Genomic DNA, 6,930 nt, shown 5'->3' with positions numbered 1-6,930 from the left:
TCACAATTATAGGTCATTATTTTGAAGCTGCAAACGGATCAAAGTTACAGTCAGCTTTTTTGATTCAGGCAACTATGGGACACTGCAAAGAAAAATGACGTTTGACAGCATTATTAGGACCCCTAGCGCGCTCTCGTGCACACAGATGAACCGTGACAGCGCGCTTGAAACCAAACAGAGGCGCAGTTGTGAATGATGAGTTATATTTCTAATTTACGGTTTTAATTAGATATAGATAGATTAGATAATATGTTTTTCTTTTTAAGAGCAATCATTGTGTAATAAAAAACATTCCCGCTGATTATTTTTATTTTTATAAAGGTAAGGGTTTATCTTTCTAGGCAAACTTTTAAATGTTTATGTGACTTAACATGGAGATTTATATGTTTAGCAAAAAACATATGCCAGCAGGTTTTACATTTTGGTAATTTATCTTTGTCCCATGTTTACAGATGATCTTCAGTGTGGTTTTTCCTCCTTATAAGGAATCATCTTCTGAGCACAATGTAAATGCGTGGTAAATCTGGACTCAAAGGTTTTCATTTTACACTATTGTTGTTACAGTCTATAAACAGAGCTCCAAAGCCTGTTTTACATCGGCACATTCCTATTGTGCCATAAAGCGTAGCCTATTGTTTGGAGAATTTACTATGGGTCAAGTTGTCCTAAAGAACTTACCTCTGAAATTCTCAAATTAGAAACTTGGATTGATAAGACATTCTTTGTTCACAATAGGTCACACATTAGGTCTGTCTGTTATTTCTCAACGTTAATATTGAACCCATATGTGCCAAAAATTAGAATATCGAGTATCTTTTTATAATTTGTTTCAAAAAGTGAAACTTGTATGTTATATTAGTTCGCTACACACAAAGTGAAATATTTCAAGCCTTTATTTGTTTCAATTTTAAATGATTATGGATTAAAGATTAAAAAAAAAAAATCCAGTATTTCACAAAATTAGAATATCATGACAAAGTTCAACATCCTCATTCTCAGGCTTAGTAGGCTTCAGACTGCTGGAAGACTGCTGACTTGACGGTTGTGCAGAAGACCATCACTGACACCCTCCATAAGAAGAAAAAGTCTCAAAAGGCAATTGCAAAAGAAGCTGGATGCTCACAGAGCGCAGTATCGAAGTATATTAGCAGAGTGTTAAGAAGAAGAAAAAAATGTGGCTGGAAAAGATGCACAAGTGACAGGGATGACCGTAGCCTTGAGAGGATTGTCAAGCAAGGGCGGTTCAGAAATCTGGGGGAGCTTCATAAGGAGTGGACTGAGGCTGGTGTCAGTGCATCAACAACCACCACATACAGACGTCTGCATGACAGCGGCTACAGCTGGAGAATTCACTCCTGAACCAAAAACAACGTCAGAAGTGTCTGTGCTGGGCTAAGGAGAAAAAGTACTGGTCTGTTGCCCATTTCATTTGGAAATCAAGGTCCCAGAGTCTGGAGGAAGACCGGAGACAAAAGTCAAGCTGCTTAAAGTCCAGTGTGAAGTTTTCACAGTCAGTGATGGTTTGGGGAGCCATGTCATCTGCTGCTGTGGGTCCATTGTCTTTTATCAAGTCCACAGTCAACGCAGCTGTCTACCAGGGAATTTTAGAGACCTTCATGCACAAGCTTTTTGGAGATGATGATTTTATTTTCCAGCAGGATTTGGCACCTGCCCACAAAGCCAAAACTACCAGTACCTGGTTTAATAGCCATGGAATAACTGTACTTGATTGGCCGGCAAACTCGCCCGACTTAAACCCCATTGAAAATCTATGGGGTATTGTCAAAAGGAAGATGAGGGAACAGAGACCCCCAAATGCAGACGAGCTGAAGGCCAATATCAAAGCAACTTGGGCTCCATAACACCTCAACTGAGTCAAAGGCTGATCGCCGCCTTGATGCTGGAATTAATGCAAAAGGAGGCCCAACAAAGTACTGAGGACATAATACAGTACATTAACACACTTTTCAGAAGGCCAACATATGTTTAAAATCCTTTTTTTATTGGTCATATGAAATATTCTAATTTTGCGAAATACTGGATTTTTTTTTTTTTTGTCTTTAATCCATAATCATCAAAATAGAAACAAATAAAGGCTTGAAATATTTCACTTTGTGTGTAGTGAACTAATATAACATACAAGTTTCACTTTTTGACACAAATTATTGAAATAAATGGAATTTCCCTTGATATTCTAATTTTTTGGCACATACCTGTAAAGTCTAATTATTTATTCTGTATTATTATTATAAAAAGATGCAAAGATTTTTGTGCATACAAACAAGAAATTCTAGTTTGTCAAATAATTTACATGTTAGGTTCTTATTATAAAACTACAGCATATCAATAGATGATTTTTATCTAGTTGCTTAAAAACATTCTTTTAAAATAATCAAACATATATATACATATTTATGTGTTTAAAATTATTCAATATCTTTCACCACTGTTATTCTTATTTCAATGCAACTTGCAAATAATATATTTGAAATACATTTATTTCATCAAGTATAGTTCAAATCTATTAACATATTTACTGACATATCGCTCAAGACTTACTAATATAAAAATCTTATTTAATAGTACTACTTGTGCACAATGCACATTTTGTAATATTAAGCCTAAAATGTGTTTTAATGTCACTCTTGATGAGGATTGTATGATCTGTGAATAATATCAGTCTTTAAATGTAAGTAGAGCTGCAAAACAATTAGTCGCGATTATTTGATTTAACATAAGTTTATGTTTGCATACTATATGTGTGTGTACTGTGTATATTTATTATGAATATATAAATACACACACATACATGTCTATATTAAAGAAAAATATGTTAGATTTATATGTAAAATATGTATATTTATATATAATATAAAGTATATACAAGTGTTTACATACAAATAAATACAAATATTTAAAAAAAATCAAATATATATGTGCGTGTGTATTTATATATATATATATATATATATATGTGTGTGTGTGTGTATATATATATATATACACATATATACATAATAAATATACACATTACACACACATATAGTATGCAAACATAAACCTTTATTTTTAATTGATCAATCGCGACTAATCGTTTTGCAGCTCTTAATGCAAGATATTTAAAGTATAATTAAAGTATACTTTTAGTAGTTCCACTTTAGCACAATCAAATGTACTTAAGTATATCTTTAGTTGGACTTCAGCATTACTTTCGCACAATTAAAGTGCATTAAGTACAAAATAAGATGTTTCAATTTAGCAAACTTTAAGTAAACCAATTGCAATTGAGTATTTTTATTAAGTACATAAATGTGACCCTGGACCACTAAACCAGTTATAAGGGTAATTTTTTTGAACATTTCATGAAAATGTATTCATGAAACCTGAATAAATAAGCTTTCCATTGATATTTGGTTTGTTAGGATAGGACACTATTTGGCCGAGGTACAACTATTTAAAAATCAGGAATCTGAGGATGCAAAATATTGAGAAAATCGCCTTTAAAGTTGTCCAAATGAAGTTCTTACAAAGCAATTCACTAATCAAAAAATTTAGTTTTAATGTATTTATGGTTAGAAATTTACTAAATATCTTCATGGAACATGATCCTTACTTAATATCCTAATGATTTTGGGCATAAAAGAAAAATCAATAATTTTGACCCATACAATGCATTTTTGGCTTTTGCTACAAATATACCCTTGCTACTTAAGACACAAATATATAAATGTATTTGTAGTGTACTTCGCAAATACATTTTAGTATTTTTTTTTTCGTTAGGGTGGACATGCACCACTTCAAATCATGTTGTTTAATTTGATCTGCATTGAACTTTTTTAAAATATATTTTTCTGTTACTTTTCCATTCCAATTCAAAATGCATAAATGCATAGGACTGTGAATGTTACATCAAGTACTTGAATAGTATTTAAAAATGCAACATTTCAAGCATTTGAAGTTTATCTCAAATCACTTTGGCTGAACCACCCTAAAATATAAGATTTTTTAAACTATTTTTGAGAAGAAGAATCAATGTTTATGAGACAGTTTATGTCTGATTTTGTTACTAGTTTAAATGTGAATTTGACAAACAGGTTTTGAGATTTCAGGATTCCCCGTTCAATTAGGGGGGTGCCCAAAATAGCTGCCCAGAGGCATTGCAAAGATGGCTGCTGTTAACAGAATTTCCTTGAAATGGATTTAGCTTTAATATCCCGTATATTCCATTTATAAATTTGTTTTTACTAACGGTCATGAAAACACATAATTTTCTTGCTGCCCTTATTCATCATCACTTAGCCATTCCTCTGGCGGGCTCTTGGCAGAACTGGCTTGTCATGTGCACCCTGACTCAAATCTCAAATGATCAAATAATGTTCTGTCCGCAGACAGTGAGGCAGAATTTTAAGACCCTTTGCCTGAGTTAACCCACAAAGTTTTGACTTCCAAAATGGCAGTGGTAGAACATTCCTCTCCCTGCCTCTGCTTAGAAGCTGAGAGAAAGATGTGCAGCACGCTGCTCCCGTCTGGGCTTTATACAACCACCCCCTTGGTTGTCAGTCATCCACACCCAGCTATGTAAGAAATGTAATGTGTGTCTCATCCTCTCTTCATAGTAGACAACATTCTGGCATTTAACAAACACCTGCATGGCTTCAACATAAACAGAACTTAAACAGACACTCTACATCAAAAACAAACACTTTCTGGTTTAATGTGTTCTGAAGTGTCTGCAACACCACAGTTTGAATTCTTGACTCAGCAGAAATCGTGAATTAAAGGATTAAAGATAATTGGAAAATCTTTTAATTGGTTTTGACTCTAAGTTCTGAAAAGGAGCAGTGACCGTAACCAATGAAAGAGATTCTCAGGGGTTATTTTTGTCATTTCATTATCTCTATAGGTTTAGATCCCATTATGAGTAATTTGTTGCTTCTTTCTCTTTTTTTTTTCTTTTTCTTTTTTTTGGAAAGAAATTAATACTTTTACTCAGGAAGTATGTGTTAAATTGATCAACTGACAGAGAAGACTTTCATTATCATTACTTTGAAATTTTGTATTGATCAAAGGATACTGAAAAAAGTGATTCCACAAAAATATTAAGCAGCACAATGGTTTCCAATATTAACAATAAGAAGAAATGTTTATTAAGCACTAAATCAGCATATTAGAATGATTTCTGAAGGATTGTGTGACACTGAAAGTAACGGCTGATGAAAATTCAGCTTTGCCATCAAAGGAATAAATTATGTTTTAAAATATATAAAAATTGAAAACAGTTACTTTAATAATTATTTTGCTGTATTACTGTTTTGATCAAATAAGTGCAGCCTTGGTAAGCATAAAAGCCCTTCAATAATATTTGAAAATTTGATCAACCTTAAACATTTTGAACGTTGGGGTTTAATTAATTCACAACTTTATATTTGTTACCTATTAACGCTGGATGTTTATGAGAAATATTTCTCTAAAAGTACGTTCGGCATAATATTCTATTACTTAGCATCCAAACATACGGAAACAGATCAGTTTTTTTGTTCTTATAAAGAATATTTTCTTTTACCCACTTTATGACTCATCTTATGAGGTTGACAATGTAATCCATATACAATTATGGGTATTTTCTGTCTGTCAGCAATTATTAAATATGAATTCCGAGCAAAAACGTGTTTTAACTTATTGGTTGGCATTTTTGTTTAGTCTTTATTGTAACATGATGATTTGAATCTGGCACAATAAGGCTGGAAAACAGTTCAGTCTAACCTTTCATACAGATTTCTTCCAAGACATTCCAATGAAGAAGCTTTAAAGGTTTGTCATTAACAAAGCATGTTTTGCCAAACAGTTTGGTGGAGTTAATGGATGGGTGTTGTTATAGAAAGGATGGGCAGATGTGTTTTTTCGAACGTTATATATGCATCCTTTGGCTCTGATGCTATAGACGCTTGAGGAGCTTTCATTGGCGGATACGCTGTTACTTTGAACATTCTCAGATCATGTGCTCAACAAAGGTCCAGTAATCAGCTTATGAAGTTCTTTGAATGCTTCATGTCACCTTTCCGGGAACTTTTTCCAGCATATTACCAACTGGAGTGGGAAAGAGGAATGAACATTAAGCCTAGAATGGCATTTTGTGCAACACATATTTAGACGACTTGAAATTAGGCCTTTTTGACTTCTGTTAGAGCTGTTTAAAAAAAAAATTGTCCTTCAACTTTGTAAATGACAGCACAAAATGATTTTCGAAAGACATAATTTGGCTAAAGACCAAATTTATAGAATGCATTTTTTTGGGAAAAATCATAACTATTAGCCTAATTTAACTATTTCAACATGATGATTATTTTCACATCACCTATGGTAAAACATATGGGACACTGGACCAAAGTTACACGGGTATATTTGTAACAATAGCCAAAAATACATTGTACTGGTCAAAACAATCGATTTTTCTTTAAAAAACAAACTAACAAAAAAAAAAAACACATTAAGTGAAGATCATGTTCCATAAAGATTTTTGTAAATTTCCTACCGTAATTATATCAAAACTTAATTTTTGATTAATAATATGCATTGCTTAGAACTGCATTTGGACAACTTTAAAGTCGATTTTCTCAGAATTTGAATATTTTGCACCCTCAGATTCTAGATTTTCAAATAGTTGTATCTCGGCCACATATTGTCCTATTCAAACAAACCATACATCAATGGAAAGCTCATTTACCCATGTTTTAGATTGAATAATGTACACTTGTACACTGGTTTTATGGTCCACGGTCACATATTAATTTTTTGCATATTTAATTTAGATTTGATTATATGGAATGGGCTGCATGATGAATATCTGTTAGATGGTCTATTAAAAAAAATGTAAATAAAGCTTGATTATAAAGCAGATACACGTTGCAGTGCTGTTACTCAGTTGCCTGC

This window comes from Garra rufa, chromosome 21 (assembly GCF_049309525.1).
Source record: "Garra rufa chromosome 21, GarRuf1.0, whole genome shotgun sequence".
Classification (NCBI taxonomy): Eukaryota; Metazoa; Chordata; class Actinopteri; order Cypriniformes; family Cyprinidae; genus Garra; species Garra rufa.
This window is presented reverse-complemented; position numbering follows the sequence as displayed.